The 16,863-nt window shown below is 57.7% G+C and overlaps 1 long non-coding RNA gene across 2 annotated transcripts; it reads right to left on the bottom strand.

Moving 5' to 3' along the window:
- Positions 1-5,434: 5,434 nt before the first annotated feature.
- On the bottom strand, positions 5,435-7,549 carry LOC119250512 (uncharacterized). 2 transcript variants are annotated; one of them, XR_008552647.1, is made up of 4 exons: positions 7,121-7,549; positions 6,668-6,755; positions 6,052-6,432; positions 5,435-5,710 (listed from the first exon to the last, which is right to left on the bottom strand). It is a non-coding gene; the product is annotated as an uncharacterized LOC119250512 (long non-coding RNA). The 2 variants fall into 2 exon arrangements; XR_005126300.2 differs by having other exon boundaries at positions 6,052-6,755.
- Between the last annotated feature and the right edge of the window lie 9,314 nt (positions 7,550-16,863).

Raw genomic sequence — 16,863 nt, 5'->3', positions numbered from 1 at the left:
TGTCCATCTCCACCGAGCCTTGGGGTTGTCTGCCCGGAAGGCAGGGGCGGGGGTGGGGACCCCAAGTCACCTCCTCTAGACAGGCCACTCCCTGGCTTCCTGGGCCGGGAAAGGTGGGGCCCACACTGAGTCATGAAGCCTCTACTTCCCTCTGCCCAGAGAGCACCCTCGAGCCCACAGCTGGGTGCGGAGAGGGGAGGGTGACTGGCAGATCACCCAGGTCAGAACCCCCTCCTTCGCTCTCTGGCCTCCTTTGGCTCCTGGGCCCTCCCCTTGGAGGACGAAAACTCAGGCCCAGGAAGTCATCCCAAAGCCGCAGCTAGGAAACTGACCCAGTCTGGGGCCAGGGTGAGTAGCAGAGACCCCCAAAACAGAGTGGAACAGCGCCCGCCCGCCCCTGCGTTCCTGCAGCTGTGTCAGACCAGGGGGCTGGGTGCCGGGAGCTGGGGCTCTTTCTGGGTCGGGCCGCTGGTCATCCACCCGCTCTGACCCGGGACGGGGTGCACGGACTCTGGGGTGGGGTCCTTACCTACGCAGTGAGGGTGAGCGACGCCTCCAGGGTGACTGGGAGGACCCCGTGGGTGCGACCTGCCCACACAGTCGCCAGCCCTGCGCGAGGCCTCGGTCACGCGGGGGCGTCGGGGTCCGCCGAGCGGCCCAGCGCGTGTGTCTGACCCTGTCCCGCTTCCCGCCCTGGCTCGCCAGGCCCGGGGGCAGAGGCGGGGCGCAGGCCCTCCCGGGACAGGACGGGGCCTCGGCGCGCCCGGGGCGGGGCGGGGGCTCCTGGCAGGGCCGGGGAGACGGCGGGCGGCAGCCAGGGCCGCCCCCGCGGGGAGGAGACCCCCGCCAGGTCCGGTGGGGAGCGCGGGGCGCAGGCTCCGGCGGGGGTGGGGGGGGGAGTCGTGTCCGGCGGCTCCGGCCGGGCCCCAAGTGGAGGGGCGTGAGCAGGGCGGGGTCCCGGCCGTCCGGCCTCTGCCCCCGGGGCCCTCGGAGGGGCTTCGCCGGGGCCCGCGTCGGGAGGGAGCACCACCCGCAGACACATCCCGCTCGCCCTGCCCGGCCCTGCTCTCCCCTCCCCTCCCCCCCTGCCCTGCCCTCCCCTCCCCTCCCCCCCTGCCCTCCCCTCCCCTGCCCTCCCCTGCCGACGAGGAAACCGCGCCAGAAGCCTCAGGCCGGAGCGAAGGCAGCGCCCGCGGGGCCGGGCCTCGGGGCCGCCGGGAGGGGCCGCGGCCAGCAGGGGGCAGCAGGCCCAAGGCCAGGAGCCCTTCCCGGCCGGGCAGGGGTGCGGCCGGCGGGCCCGGCCTGGATCCGCCCCTGCGCCCCCGCCCCGCCGCCCCCGCCCACCGGCCGCGCCCACCCCAACAAGTCACTGCAGAAAAAACGAGGCTCAGAGAGGCCAGGTGACCGGACCCCTCGGCCAGGCCCGGCCGATCCAGGGTGAGGGTCGTGCTGTCCGGAGTCTGCCCTGGGGCCCGGGGGCCGCGGCAAGTGTGTGGACCGGGGGCTGGAGGGGGACACCCCGGCCCGGGCTTCACTTTGTCTCCGCTACACCTGAGGCAGCTGGGACTTGGTGGGGGGGTCGCAGCCCCTGTCTTCCTCCCCCGACCCCAGAGTTTGTACCACGGTTCAGGGGGCAGTGGTCAAAGTACTTAAGAATGTCAAGGAATGGTGGGCAGGGAGAGGAAGGATTAGGGTCAAAATACGGGGGGGTGCAGTTGTATGGGGAATATAACCAAAACGAAAATGCATACATTGTGCAAAGATGAAAAATGATGTAAGAATTCTATAAAATAAAATACTAAAAAAAAAAGAATGACAAGGAATCCCAAGAGAAGGCGCTCAGGAAGTGAGGTGCTGTGGGCTGGCCCCCGGGCCGGCAATCCTGGGGGGCTAGCAGGAGGAGGTGTCAGGGCAAGAAGGAAAGGATCTGGCGGATCCTTCTAGAGAGCAAGCCCACCAGGGGCCCCAGACCTTGCCCCAGCCCAGCTTGGAAGAGTCTTCTCCTGGCAAGGTCGCCAGCCCTGGGTCATGGGACACAGGTTCACTTCCACGGGCCAAGAGGCGGCACCCCCCAGGGGTTCCCTGCCGCGCTGGACACCCTGCACTCTATAATCTTTCACTTCCCCGCCAAGTGGAAAGAGAAAAGGCCTGAGACAGAATTTGACACTATTGTCACCAGTCACGTGCCCAGATCCTCCTCTGTGCAACTTCCTGTGACCTCACCTCCCCACCCCCCACCCTGGGACTCCCATCTCCCCAGGGGCCACCTCTGACACCCCATTGGGAGCTCCTCCCCCTCCCATCTCGATTTCCCACCCTCCCCCCTGCGAGCTGGCTGAGGGTTGCAGGGACCGCCCGCCCATTCATTCAACAGCCCTGGCAGGGCGCTTACTACAAGGCCCGCCTCCTGCCCAGACCGGCCGCCGCCCTGGTTTCTGGTCCGCTGTGAATCTGGGGCAACAGACAAAAAGGGAAGTTTAAATTCATTCCAGGGACACCAGCTGCATTTTTTTAAATAAGTACTCAGAGCTCCCTGCAAGCCAGACTCAGCCAGTGCTTGTCACCACCTACAAGGGGGATGAGTCAGCAGCCCCGTCTGCAGACGGGGAGCCAGGAGGTTAAGCAACTCGTCCCAGATCGAGAGCGAGTAAGTGACACAGTTGGGATTTGAAACCGGGCTGGTGCACGCACCTCCAGGCGTGGATGGGGGTGCGGTCCCACGAGCGCTCAGGGCTGCTCCCCAGCCGCCAGGGGCCTCTGAGGCGGACCGGGCAGCCATCCCAGGGACCTGTCCTGCTGAAATCAGCTAGCCCCTCTGGGCCGGGCAGCCTCTGCAGGGCTCTGAGGGCGCGAGCCCATGTGATGGCAACATTGGGGAACATAAAAACAGCAGGATTTAAGTTACTGTCAGTTTCATGGCCGCCCCAAACACCTGTTGATCGTTTGCACATCTTTTCTCTCTTTTTAAAGAAAAAAACTTCTGCCTAGTTGTCATCACACTACCTAGAAAAATATTCTGCTTTTCTTTTTTTTCATTTAACATTGTGGCTTAAACATTCCTATACTCCAAACAGAATATTTCAAATTACGGAAGAGAAAGCCGAGGCCCCACCCACCAGGTGAGCTCCATTTGCTGATCTCCCTCTGACAGCAAATCCACGCACCCAAGAACATCATGGAAAAATCCAAACCATTCGTTTCCTGCTCTAACCTTTCTCCTCTGGTTGACCGATCCCTGGGCTCCCTTGGGCAGCACTGAATAGACGACGTGAATATTACCTGTGAATGTTATTCAACATTTTGGGGAATGGGGAATGATTTTAGATTGGAGCAAGAACCACAAAATGAGTACATGGTACATTGTGATTTGTAGATTTTTAATGAACTTTATTTAAACTTTTGAACAACAACGAAAAATAGTACTGGCATCGCCTCGTGTTAACATTAATTTATCAACAGTTGGAAATGGACATGAATACTATTGAGTACAGTCCAGACTTTATTCGACATCTCCTGTTTTTCTGATAATGTCCCTTTTCTGTTCCAATCCAGGAAGAGATTGGATCCAGGGATCCAATCCAGGATTCCACGTTGCGTTCAGGTGAATGTTATTTGACTACGTATTGTTTCATCCAGTGAATACTCTAAGACGGTTTTTTGTTTTCTGTTTTTTCAACTTAATGGCTGTTTTACATCTGCATTGTTTCTAGTTTTTCAGCTAGTAACCTTATTCCAAAACAACAAATGCCATTTCAGTAACAGCCCTGCAGTTGCAAATACCATCACCCCCAAAACACTGGCGCGCATGCACACACACCACTCAGGTCATGCAGTGCTGGTGGGGCACAGAGCCAGAGCGGGGGCTGGAGCTAAGGTCTTCCTGCTCCTAAATCCTGACTGTCCCCTAATTGAAACTGTCCTGTCAGCGCTGCCCGAGGGAGCAGCAATCAGTCAACTAGAAGAGAAAGGTTTTAGAGAAGGAAACACATTTTTTGGATTTTTTTCCACGACATTCCTGTTTGCGTGGATTTATTGTCAGATGGAGATCAGCACACGGGTCTCACCCGGTGGGCGGGGCCTCGGTTTCCTCTACTGCTAAGCGGTGGTCATGACAGCACCTTCCTGTGAGGGCTGGATGAGGCCAGTGCCTGTCCTGGTGGGGCTCAGCAGACAGGAGCATGGTGGGTGTTCCAGGGAGACACCTGTCACGGTCACTAGTGACACCTCCAGCCCAGAGGGCAGTTCTGCTGAAGAGCCTTTATTTTTTTTAATTTTTTTTTTATTTTTTAAAAGGTTTATTTATGCATATAAGAGCTGGGATACAGGCCAGAGGTGCGGGGGTGGGGGGAGGTGTGTGTGTGTGAGAGGATTCACCAGAGATAGAGTGGGGAGCAGGACAGGCAGATCCACTGAAGTACACTGCTGAGGAGAGCAACAGGTGAGTCAGGAGAGGTCCGCTGCACCATGTGGGTTGCTCCCTGGCCGGCTGAGGATCGAACTCGTGCTGCAGAGGCTGTGGAAACCTTCATAGGTTGTGTCTTAATCCCCCTGTGCCACCAGGAAGGCCCCAGAGCCTTTCTTTTTTTAAAAGATTTTTTTTTTTATGCATACAAGAGCCAAGGTGCAGGCCAGAGATCTGGGGGGAGAGGGAGTTGAGAGGATTCGCCAGAAATGGAATGGGGAGCAGAACAGGGGATCTACTGAAATCCACTGCTGAGGAGAGCAGCAGCGGGAGACGGGAGAGGTCTGCTGCGCCTTATGGGTCACCTCCTTGGCTGGGGATTGAGCTCGTGCTGCAGTGGCTGCCCATACCTAGTGCTGAGATTTAACCCCTTGCACCACCAGGGAGGCCCCTGAAGAGCCTTTACAGGGGGAGAGCCTCATCTCCCAGCCCTGAGACGCTGTGGGACCCAGCTGGCTCCAGGTCTGCCTGGCCATTCTCTTGCAGTGCCCCATCACTCTGAGGAGGTGGATTAGCTTAACGCAGGTGGAGAGTGCAAGGCCCCCGCGGTTTGAAATCAGAAGTCTGGGGTGGTAACCCCCTGGGGCCCTCTCCTGGCCCACTGAGCCCCTCTACCCCTCTGCTCTGCCATGTCCGGTGCCCTGCACCCCCCACAGAGAAATGCAGGACACACCTGGGACAGGGAGGCAGTTCCCTGGGGAAGAAAGAGAGGAAGGGAAGGGAGGAGGGAAAAGAAACAATTTTGGAGATAACTTGATTTTTATTTATTTTTAAATATTTATTTATTTGTTTGTTTACACAAGCACTGGGTACAGTCAGAAGCGCGGGAGGGTGAGAGAATTCACCAGAGCCAGAGCGGGGAGCAGAGCAGGCAGAAGGACCGAAGGACACTGCTGAGGGGAGCAGCGGGCGGCAGGAGAGGTCTGCGCGCCATGAGGGACCCTCCTCCGGTGACCGGGGAGCAGCCGGGGATCGAACTGTTAGGGGGAGAGGATGTCCTGAGTTAATCCCATACAGGCTTTGTGGATCCCACCCCCACTCCAGACTAAAGCCATCAGGACATTGGGAAAGACAAATCCCATCACCACCAAGGGAGGGTGGCTGGGACCTGAGGGTGGAGTTGGGCAGCCAGGTTGGATATAAAAACCAAACACGTGGTCCTTGGTCTCTCTCTGGCTCGCGATCGCTCGCCTCCTGGCTTCACGGCTCCTGGCTGGCGGCGAACTCTGAGCGCGCCATTTGGGATTCCTGATCGGCGGATCGGGTAGGACTCATTTAAAACTTTGTCTCCCACTTTTCTCCCTGAGCTGTACATTTCCTCCTTTCCCCTTCCCTTGTCAATAAACCTTTTATGAACCTTTCACGTGTGCCTGCAGTAGAGCATGGATAAGTCCTTTTAAGCGCGCGGGTGAGGACCCACAGTCAGGCACCCCGTTTTGTATCGGGGTTGCTCTACAACAGAACCGGCGCTGCAGAGGCCACGGGCAGCTTCGCAACCCAGCGCTCAACCGCTGCGCCACCAGGGGAGGCCCAACTTGATTTTTATATCAAACTTTAATTTTTGATTAAAAAAATTCAAAGCACTTTACCTTTGTTATCTTCTGCTCCAAATCCATCACCCCCATCTAATCGGGAGAGGTCATCTGATCCCCAGTGAGGGGCAATCTCCGAGCTACCCGCAGGTGCTCCTCCCAGGGGCCAAGGTCACCAGAGCCGGGAGAGTCTGAGCCGTCATGTGGCCAGAGCCGCTCAGGAGCCTGGACGGGACCCTGGCCAGGAAGGACGGGGGCAGAAACCAGGGGCTCCGCCTGAAGCACTTGCTGGTTACCAGTGAAGGTGGGGTCGTCTCCTCGCTGGCGAATGCGCCAGGCTCATGTGAGATGCTATTAATGGCTGGCGGGGGTGGAGGGGCGCGGGCAGGGGTGACGGAAGCTCTGTGCTCGCTTCACACCTTTTCTGTAAACCTAAAACTGTTCTAACATTACAAAGCTATCTGAAAAATCAAAAGCCATCTTCCTAGTCGCTAGCCCGCCTATCATCTAGGCTGGGGTTGGGGCCCCTTAATCTTTCCGCTGAGAGCTGCCCCCGCACCCCTTCTGGGCTTCCTGCTGGGCCAGTAACACCCACCACCCGCAGGTGGGCTGTCCTGTCCCGACAGCTCCAAGTCAGGCCAGACAGGTGTCACGGGGCGTGAGTCACACCCACCTGCGAAATTCAAGTTTTGGTCTGGAGCAGAGACCCCCACCGAACCAGGGAAGACCTCCTGGGGGTTAAACAAACAGCTGCGGGGCTGCTGACAATAGAAATGTAAACAGCCCTTGATGGGTCTGCGGACACGTTTTCCCTTTCACCCCACTGTCCGCCCCAGCCCGGGTTCCCCAAGGAGGCCGAGGCCGGCAATCAGGAGAAGCTGCTTCCTGGCAGTAAATTATCCAAACCCAGTTTCCAATTGGGACTAAGGACTTCGTCCCAGGAGGTCAAATCGGAGCCTCCAGGCTCACCCGGGCGCCCTGGGCCGACAGCCTGTCTGAGGGAGTGGCTCTGGTTTGAGGGCCCGGGACGCCAGCCCACCTCCCGCCCCAGGCAGCCTCATCAGAAGAAGAGCACGTGGACGGTGGGTATTAAAAGGCTGTCAGGGTGCGGCAGAGTTTGCCTGACCTGTGCAAGGGCAGCCGGACATGTGCTCTGCTGTCCACTGACCAGGAGAAGCCCCAGCCTCTCCATTCGCCTGGTCCCGGCCTCCTGGGCTGAGGTCCTGCCCAGTCCAGTTCCTGGGCAATGCTTGTGGGCACCTGCGCATGGGGCAGTCTGGCATGGAGCACCGTGGTGGAGGTGAGGGAAGGATTAAAAGCTAAGCCAGGTGGTAGGAACCTTGGAGAGTTTTTGCAGCTGGGCTGAGGGTGGAGCGGGACAGAGGGGGGACCAGAGTGGGATCCCCAGGACAAGCCACCCTGCCCAGACTGGGGGTGCTCAAGCCAGCCCCCTCCTTTCTCCCGTCCTGGCCAAGGTGAAGGCTGCTGGGAAGCAAGATGGGGGTAAATGTGTCGCAGGCACGGGGCCTTCCTGCAGCAGGGTCGCCCTCCCATCGCCATCCCTCCCTGGACCCCCAGGCCATCCAGGCGCAGTCGGTGAGGGGTTTACACAAGGTCTCTTTAGCCCTGGTGGGCCCTCCTGAAAGCAGCAGAACTGCAGCGTGGCTCGCGCCCACCCTGGAGACGTTCCCGATGAAACAAGGGCCAAAGTAACTCGGGCGCAGGGCCCCTGGGCGGCAGCTGGTTTCCTGCCTCCTCAGCACCCAGAGCCACCCTGTGCCCCAGCTCAGCCATGAAGCGCTGGGCTGCCCCCAAAGGAAGCCATGTCCTCGGACTTGTCACAGACTGAGCCCCAGGACTCCACTGCCCCCACCCCCCCAGCGGCCACCCAAAGCTCATCGACCACCTGGGGGCATTTATCTGCTGACAAACAGCAGGAGCTGGCAGTTCCTTAACTGCAACCTGTTGACTCTTGCGAGGAGGAGCTGGGCTGGGGCCTGGGGGGGCAGGTGCCTCTGGGCGGGCTGGGGGAGGGGTAGGAGCACCTGGCAGGAGGGAGGAGTGTGCGTGGAGGGTGAGGCTGGGCCTGTCTTTCCCAGAAGGAGCTGGAACCTGCTGCCTCCCTGCTTCCCGGCTCCTCCCTGTCCCCGGGCTGCGGTCCGGTCCTGCAAGGTCACCTCCCTCCGCCATTACTTCGGGGCTTTTTGACTCTTGCACTGGACTGTGGTTCTGCTCGAGGCAAAGGGCCTGTGGCAAAAGGGCCTTCCTCACTTTTTGTAGTAAAAGGCTGGCCGAAGGGGGCCTCCCACCGTGGGCTCCTTGGCCACTTCACCGGGACCACCTCCTCCCCGGCCGCAGGGGCCTGTTCCCGTCCCCGGCCGAGCCCCAGCCTGGCGCCCCCGGGGAAGCTGCTTCCGCATCGCTCTCACCCTGCACACATCATGCCCGCCGCCCTGCAGGCCCCTTCCCGGGGAGGCCCGCCACCGCATCCGTGGGTTCCAGGTCACCGGTCACGCGCGCGGCCTACTCTGTGTCGACGGGCACGACCTGTCCTGCAATTTTTAATGGTCTTTCTGGGAGCACAGGCCGGGCAAGCCCGCCGCTCGGGGTCAAGCTCGAGCTCTACCTTGTTCAAGCCGCATGACCTTGGGCAGGACCTGGCCTCCCCGCGCTTCGCCCTGTCTCTGAAGTGGGGTAATAAGAGCCCACACTTCCCAAGGGAGTCATGGATTCCACGTGAAGGGCTGGGACAGGGTTGGGCCCCCATAAAAGCTCCTGGTTTAAAGGGCGTCTCTGGCAGCTGGTGGAGACGCCCCAGTGGGGAGGCTGGAGAGAAGCTGGCACACCCACACACCCCCACACCCCACACCCCCGGTTCCACCGACCCGCCCTTCCCTCCTGCCTCTGCCCCAGTCCTGGTCCTGGTCTGGCTGCCGCTCCTGGGCTGGGATCTTGGCACGGGTTTTCTTTCCAGCTGGCCTTCCTCTGCCACATCTGCAAGTTCAAACTCAAAACCCATCCTCCCTGGGGAGCCTCAGCGCAGAGTCCCTGTCTCTCGGGGACTGCGCGCCGTTCTGGTGCCCGCCGTCCGGCCCTAGTTCCCTGGAGCACCCACAGAGCTCTCCACTGCATTCCACAGCTGTGCACACGCCTGGCCCCGGCAGGCCCATTCTGTGCCTCAGTCCAGTCAGCTCCTGTTCAGGCCACTCTTTCCGCAGGCGTGGCGGGGGTGTGGGGGAGGGCGGAGAAAGCAGCCAGAGCCCACCAGCCTCTGGAAGCCGCCTGTGCACTGACAGAGGAGGCCGGGGGAGAAATGAACTTGGGGGTCTGTTTGCAGCCTCCCAGACGCCCCAGCCTGTGGGCTCCCAGCAGCCGGCGCTGGATAAGGCCCCTCTGCTGGCCTCTCCTTGGGCTGACTCCCCCACTCCCCTGGGTGCGTCCTAGGACGGCATCCCAGATAAACTAAAGGCACTGGAATTCTGGTCTCAGGGTTTGCTTCTGGGTGAATGCAAATTAAAACAAACCAGCTTGCTGAGGTTATGACCAGGGCCTGGGGTGTCCTCTGGATCCCTGGTCGTTCCAGAGGGTCTGGCACACACTCTCCTCTGCTCCGCATCAGAATCAGAGTCTTCTCAACCTTTAACAGGCCTGTACTCTCTCATTTTTTTTTAAGATTGGTTCATTTATGTATACAAGAACTGGGGTACAGGCCAGAGGTGCAGGGGGTGAGAGGATTCACCAGAGACAGAGTGGGGAACAGAACAGGCAGACTGACTGAAATACACTGCCGAGGGGTACAGCGGGGAGACAGGAGAGGTCTGCTGAGCCCCATGGGTCAGCTCCCTGGCCGGGGATTGAACTCGTGCTGCAGTGGCTGGAACTAGCTTGATAGCACTGAGGCTTAACCCCTGCGCCACCGGGGATCCTCCCTGGGGATCCAGCCTCCCGCCTGGGCCTACCAGGCACCCAGCGTGGGGCCGTGTGCTTTTCCAGATCATCCTTGGGCGTAGGACGCACTTCTTTCCAAAGCCTTCGGGGGCTCCTGGTGGCCAACTCTTCCCTTCCTGGGCTCGCCACCAGTGCCTTCTGCCCAAGGCCTCTGGCTGCTCTTCCTCTTCCCGCTGCACAGTCCAGGGGCAGGGCCTCCGCGGCAAGGTGACTCAACATCCCCTCCCAGCAAGGCGTATGGGAAGCTCCTGTACTAGCACTCGCAAGAAGTGCCACTCTGCACTCGGAGGTGCCTGGGGCACAGAAGGGGACACAGGCTGAGGGGCTGTACTTGAGTCTTTGCTCAGAGGCGAGCTCTGTAAGTGCCGGCAGCGTCCTCTGCAGTGACTCTCACGGATGCCACCTCTTCCCGCAAGCTGGCTGCCGTGGCCCTGTGCCCTCAGCCACCCCGCGGAGGCCAGCTCGCCCGGCCCCTCCACCAGCACTTGGTGTGTAAGGAAATGACTGTTTTCGAGGCCTGATTCCAGGCCCAGTGGAGGAAATAAGCGCGCGGCCAGCTCCAGTCTTCAGGAAGCTTCCGCTGCGGGGGAACACGGTGTCCGGACGCTCCTGGACGAGCACACGCCAGAAGCGCCTCTCCGCGCTCGGAGGTGCCTGGGGCACAGAAGGGGACACAGGCTGAGGCTGCTGTAGGGGCATCAGGCGAGACTCCAACATTGAAGACGCTGGCCCTGTGGGGCAGGACGGGCCAGGCCACAGTGGCCAGGGGGCGCCCCCGCAGGGATGTTATTTGAAGTTAGCAGAATAAATGAGGACTGCAAGAGGAAGAGCTGCTGAGGACCGAGGGCCAAGACCTCGCAGAAAGCTCAAGGGCCACCCTGGGAGGGGAGGCAGAGGCTGAGCCCCAGCGAGGCAGAAGCCCCGGTGTCCATCAGCTGGGGCCACAGGGGCCTGCTTCCTGCGCAGGGCACCTGCCCAGGTCCTACCTGACCGCTGCCGTGGCGGGCAGTCACAGAAGGTGGCCTCCTGGGATGGCTCACTCAGCTTCCAGAATACACCGACTGCTGCATCCACCTCTGAGGGGTGTAAGACTTTGCACAAGGGCCTCCCTGGTGGCCTAGGGGTTAAGTCTCAACCTTGTCACTGCTATGGCCTGAGTTGGATCCCTGGCCGAGTAGCTGAACCACCTCTCCTGCTCTCCCGCTGCGCCCCTCAGCAGTGTATTTCAGCCAATCCACCTGCTCTGCTCCCTACTCTGTCACTGGTGAATCCTCTCAAGCCCCGCACCTCTGGCTTTGACACCAGCTCTTCTGTTAAAAATAAATAAATAAAATCTTTTTTTTAAAAAAAAGACTGCGGAGAAAAAGTAGGAAGAAGAGCATAAGATGAAGCTTCTGTCACTGAGGAAGAGGTTGGAATTCAAAACCTACTTCAGCTGCATTGCCTTCCCCAGCCCCAAGATTATTCCAGGGGGTTTCAAGCACAAACTCCCTCAGCGTCGGCCCCCACACTTTCCCAAGGTTGTCCAGGCACCGCCCTCACACCTCTCTCCAGCCCTCACAACCTCTCTCCACCCTGAGAGGAAGAGCATCTGCTCTCAGCTGCAGCTCACCCCAGGGCCAGCGTGTCCTGCTCTGCCTCTCCCCCATATTTCCAGGTTCTAGTGCAAGTCTTCTCTCTCCTGACACCCTTTTGCAGGCCACACCCCCACCCAGACTCTGTCCCATTGCTGGCCCCCATGCTGTCGCCCCCTTTTCTTGTCACTGTCCCCCTTCTGTCCTTGAAAGAAGCAGTCGCCACCACCTTTTCTTTCTCCCGGTCATCCTTGGCTCCTTGCATTCTGGATCCCGCCCGCCCAACGCAGTTGCACTGACGGGCCAGCAAAGGCCACCAGTGACGTCATAGTGGCTCCTCTCCCAGCCGGGACTCACCCCTGCGCCCGCCCGCTCACCCTCCCCATGCAGGGCCTTCCTTCTGTCCCGCCTCTGGGCCTGAGCCGCAGTCCCCAGCTGCGGAGCCCCCAGGCAGGCGCCCGCCTCCTCTCCGCAGCCGGACCCCACCCCGGGGATCCGGGCCGCCTGCTCCCCGGCCTTCGTGGGCCATCTTGTCCTGGTGCTGCGGATTCTTGGGCCGCCAAATGGGGCGCACCTGTACCCCTCCTCATGGCGCCCCTCCGCCTCAACCACAGCCAGGGGGGCCCTGACCTCGCGGCCGCTCCCCCAGCGTCTCCTGGTGTCCGCGGCGGTCGTGGTCAGGGCGCAGCGGAGGCGCAAGGCAGCCGGGCCGCGCCGCGCTCCCACGCGCGTCCACACCCCGCGGGGTCGGGCTCCAGGCTCCGCTCTCCCGCTACCGCTAGACCCTTCGGCCCTGGAGGCCAGCGCCTCGTCTCCCCCGGGACACCCCGATGTGCTTTGGTGCCCGGGATCTGAAACCCGCATCGACCTTGGCCTGCGCTGCCTCGGGAGCGTCGGGGTGCCCGGCCTCGCCTGCGCCTCGCAGCCCCCGCGCCCCTTCCCGCCGCGGCCTTGGCTCGGCCGCTCCCGCCGCCCAGAAGGTGCCTCGCGACCTCCTCCTCCTCCGGGAAGGCGGCCCAGGGCCTTCTTGGGCCATTTGGGGCGCTCCTGGGGAGCCCCGCCGCGGCCGGCCTCGCAGCTGCTGTGTCTCGCAGATGAGCTTTCACAGGCCCGCGCCGGCCTCGGGGCTGCTCCCGCGCCGCGGGGCCCTTAGCTCGCGGAATCGAACCCGGACCTCGAAGGAGAGACTTAGCCGCATTTCACAAAAGAGGAACCGAAACCCCGAAAGGCGAGAGCCAGATGGTTTGAGCAAGGAGACGTGACGGCCCCGGGAAAGGGGCGGGGGCCTCTCGGTCCCACGGGCTACGTGGTGTCTTGGGGTGGGGGGATCTGTGTGTTGCATCCACGGTATCCCCAAAGCCTACAGCAAGGCCTGCCACCTATTGGATAATAAACATGTGCTGCCTTGAAGTTCAAATACCAGTTTCCAACAAGGGAGAAGCCCAAGTCCTTGCTGAGTGTGGTGGGAGGATCCCCCTGGGCAGGCTCAGCTCTAGTCAGCCACCTGCTGAACGCGGAGCACGCCAGGCATGAAAACTAGCCTCCACCCCACCCCCCTCAACTGGTGTCTGGGTGAAGGTCAAGACCTCTGCAACTGTCAAGCTTCACTGCCTCCATGAAGGGGGTGGGGGCTGACAGCAGAGGTGATCCCTCCCACCTTTGTGCCCTCACAGCATCCTCACAGACTGCATATAGACCCTGCATAGACTTGACATCCACCATGGCAAGCTTCCTGGCTGACACCTCATGTGTAGGTTATTACTAGAACTTTCCACTCCTTCAAAGAATCTCACTCTGGAGACCAGTTGACACAGTCACCTGCCTCCCCTGCCCCTAATGTGGTCTTGTGCCTACTCACTTTGCAGCCCCAGTGCCAACCACAGGGTGCCCCACAGACAGCTGCTCTTCCTGGGGAAGGGATGGATGGATGAACATTTGCTCTAATGGTTAAACACGCCGTCAATCTGAGGAGCAGCAGAGAGAGCGGCCATCAGAAGACATGCTTTATGGTTCTAATTTCATTACAAAACTAGCTGCATGACCTTGGCCAAGCTGCTTAACATCTTTGGGGCTCAAACTGCCAGTTTTTAAAATGAGTAGGTTGGACAACATGACCACAGAGCTCCAGGCCAACTCTAAGATTCTGTGAATGAGGACCAATATCCCTTAATAGATGAGGACCTAGCAGACACTGTAGAAGTCACTGCAGCCCCAACCAAACACGCCAGGAGTCATAAGGGGGGCCTTGCTACGACTTCCCAAGCTGTGTAGGCACAGTCTTCATTCCTCCCTTCGCCGGCTCGGCCATGCTGTCGCTCGGTGGCATTTTGGAAGTCATGCCCCTAACTTCTCTTCCTGAGGACAGGAAGAGAAGTCTTATATTTTAAATCTTGAGGACCCAGAGGTAGGCAGAAGTTGCATGTCTTTAGTGGTCGATGCTGAGAATGGTCATGCAGAGATTCAATCCAACGTGACCAGGGGTTAAATGGGAGGACACCAGAAAACAAAGAAAGCAGTGGGCATAAGGGATTGTTCTACTAGCAACAGCATCCAAATGACATGTCTGTGTATTAAAGAGCAAAGAAAGCGCGTACAGAAAGAAATATGACCCTTTCTTTTTTTCCCCCTAAGATTTATTTATTTATATAAGAACCGGGGTACAGGCTAGATGTGTTGGAGGGTGAGAGAATTCATCAGAGACAGAGTGGGGAACAGAACAGGCAGACTGACTGAAACACACTGCTGAGGGGAACAGCAGGCGAGACAGGAGAGGTCTGCTGCACCATGTGGGTAGCTCCCCAGCCGGGGTGGTTCGAACCGGCACTGCAGAGGCTGTGGACATCTTCACAGCACTGCGTTCAACCTCCTGCACCACCAGGGAGGCCCAAAATAAGACCCTTTCAAGAGGAAAAAAGGAAATGGATAAAAAGGAAGCCATCATTGATTCCATGTTTCTCTTCCACCAAGCCAGAATTGAGAATTCAATTTTCCCACTTTTCTGAACTTGTGGACTACAGAAAATACAGGACACAGTAGATAAATGCTAAATATTAAAATAAAACAAAATGCTAAAATATATTATAGAAAATACCAATATTTCCACAGAATGTAAACCTGCACCAATATAATCATATGCATTAAAAACATACATGGATATGACTTGTGATCGATTTCAGTATTAAAGGACAGATGATCTCTCATATCCCTTAAAATTATACAGGAATAGAAAACTAAGAATATGCAGTTCACCAATAAGAAGAATTAGACCAAAATTAAAGCAGCTCTAGCAATTATGACCACAGAAAACATGAACTCCAAGCTGTGCAAGTAGCGTTAGTGCAAAAAACATAATATGGAAATCTCTCCTTAAATGCAGTCAATATTATCTTGGGGGTCCCCAGAAAGTGCGAAAACAGATTCAGCTAGAGCTGTGTTCTGACAGGGAGCCTACAGAGAAAGCACCCAGAAATTGGAGGTGGCAAAGAGAAGTGGAACAGAAAGACTAGATGGGAAGAGAAGGTGGAATAAAAAAAAGAGCGAGATGAATTTCGCCCAAGACTGGAATACTCTTTTTGGAGTAAGGTTTAATAAAGTCCAGTTGGGTAGATTGCAAAAAATAAAAAATTGAAATAATCTTTTTTTTATTTTTTAAGATTTATTTATTTATGCACACAAGAGCTGGGGTACAGGCCAGAGGTGTGGGTGTGTGTGTGTGTGAGAGGATCCACCAGAGACAGAGCAGGGAACAGGACAGGCAGATAGACCAAAGTACACTGCTGAGGGGAGCAGCAGGTGAGACAGGAGAGGTCTGCTGCACCATGTGGGTAGCTCCCTGGCCAGGGCTCGAACTTGTGCCGCAGAGGCTACAGATAGCCTCACAAGCCGCACCTCAACCCCTTGCGCCACTAGGGAGGCCCAAGACTGAAATACTCATCTCCTGTCTGGGTTTGCTGGAGTAGGGGCTTCAGTCCGACTACCCCCCTTTCAACTTCAGCAACAACTGCAAGAACATTTTACCTGGAAAAAGTGCTATTACTTCACCCTCTGCTCCAGAACATACTGTCTTACTCTAGCAAAATCAAACTTCTCTGCAAGGATTCAAAGCCCTCTAGTCCTCAAGAGCATCACTGCACTATTTTTTTTTTTTTAAGATTTATTTTTATTTATTTATGCATGTAAGAACTGGGGTGTAGGCCAGAGTGTGGGGGGTGAGAGGACTCACCAGAGACAGAGTGGGGAGCAGAACAGGCAGAGCTATGAAATCCACTGCTGAGGGGAGCAGCGGGGAGACAGGAGAGGTCTGCTGCGCCATGTGGGTCAGCTTCTTGGCCCAGGATGGAATTCATGCCACAGTGGCTGGCGATAGCTCGATAGTTTTGAGACTTTAACCCCTGTGCCACCAGGGAAGTCCTTACTGCACTATTTTATCCAGCACTTCAGTGCCCACCGAGTATGCCAAGCACCCTGGCAGGCCCCTAGACTCTGGGGATGAAGTAAGGAACACGAACAGACCAACTGAACTTCCTTCCCACAGAGCCGACATCCAAGGGGATTCTATATCCGGTTCTCACTGCCACATTGCCTTCTAGCAATTCACGGCCTAGGAGTTATTCATCAGATCACATCGTTGTGGCCTTCCTCCATGGTGGAGGGCTCTACCCATGGTCTCCAAGGGTAAAAGCCAAGTTTTCTAATTTTTCAAATCTTCTTTCTCACCCCAAGCATTTAATTTAGTGTTTGGACACACAAGATATCCAGGAACAAAACAAACCCTTTATGTAGGAAAGAAAAATAAATAAGATAACAACCAACGACCCGTTCTAGAGATTTCTTCCAGCTTTCACCAGTTCATTCAACTCCACAATGATCCTAGGAGGAAACAGGCAAAGGCTATCATCTCTGTTTCATTAAAGAGAGAACTGGGTTCCTGATAGGTTAGGGACTGGGAACCCGCACTGAGCAGCTGATGGGGCCTTGACTGAAGCTGACAAAGCCAGTGAATGCCCTTGAAGATGAGCAAAGGTCAGACCCTCTGGGAGGATACCTGAAGAGATCCGAGTGTTGGGGTGCCACGTCCCGTGTGGGGTATGAATGGAGCATTGCACAACCCAGCCCAGCAGTGAACATACAGGCCTGTAACCCAGAAAATGCCCCCTACCAAGCACCGGTGTAGTGACGTACAGGGCTCTCGGCACCACCTTCCAGGACCACTCCTGAGAAGGGTAGAAAGCCCGTTTTAGAAGGAGGAAGTGAGGAGGGCCTAGCCCCAAGGCGAGCAGCTAAGGCTGTTAAAAGAGCAGGTGGATCCCAGATGCTGCTGCAGCTGCCCGAAAGCCACAGTCAACCC

Source organism: Talpa occidentalis, unplaced genomic scaffold (genome assembly GCF_014898055.3).
Source record: "Talpa occidentalis isolate TD23 unplaced genomic scaffold, MPIMG_talOcc4v2.1 talOcc4.17, whole genome shotgun sequence".
NCBI classification, from domain to species: Eukaryota; Metazoa; Chordata; class Mammalia; order Eulipotyphla; family Talpidae; genus Talpa; species Talpa occidentalis.
The sequence above is the reverse complement of the archived record's forward strand: the minus strand, read 5'-3'. Positions and strand labels throughout refer to the sequence as shown.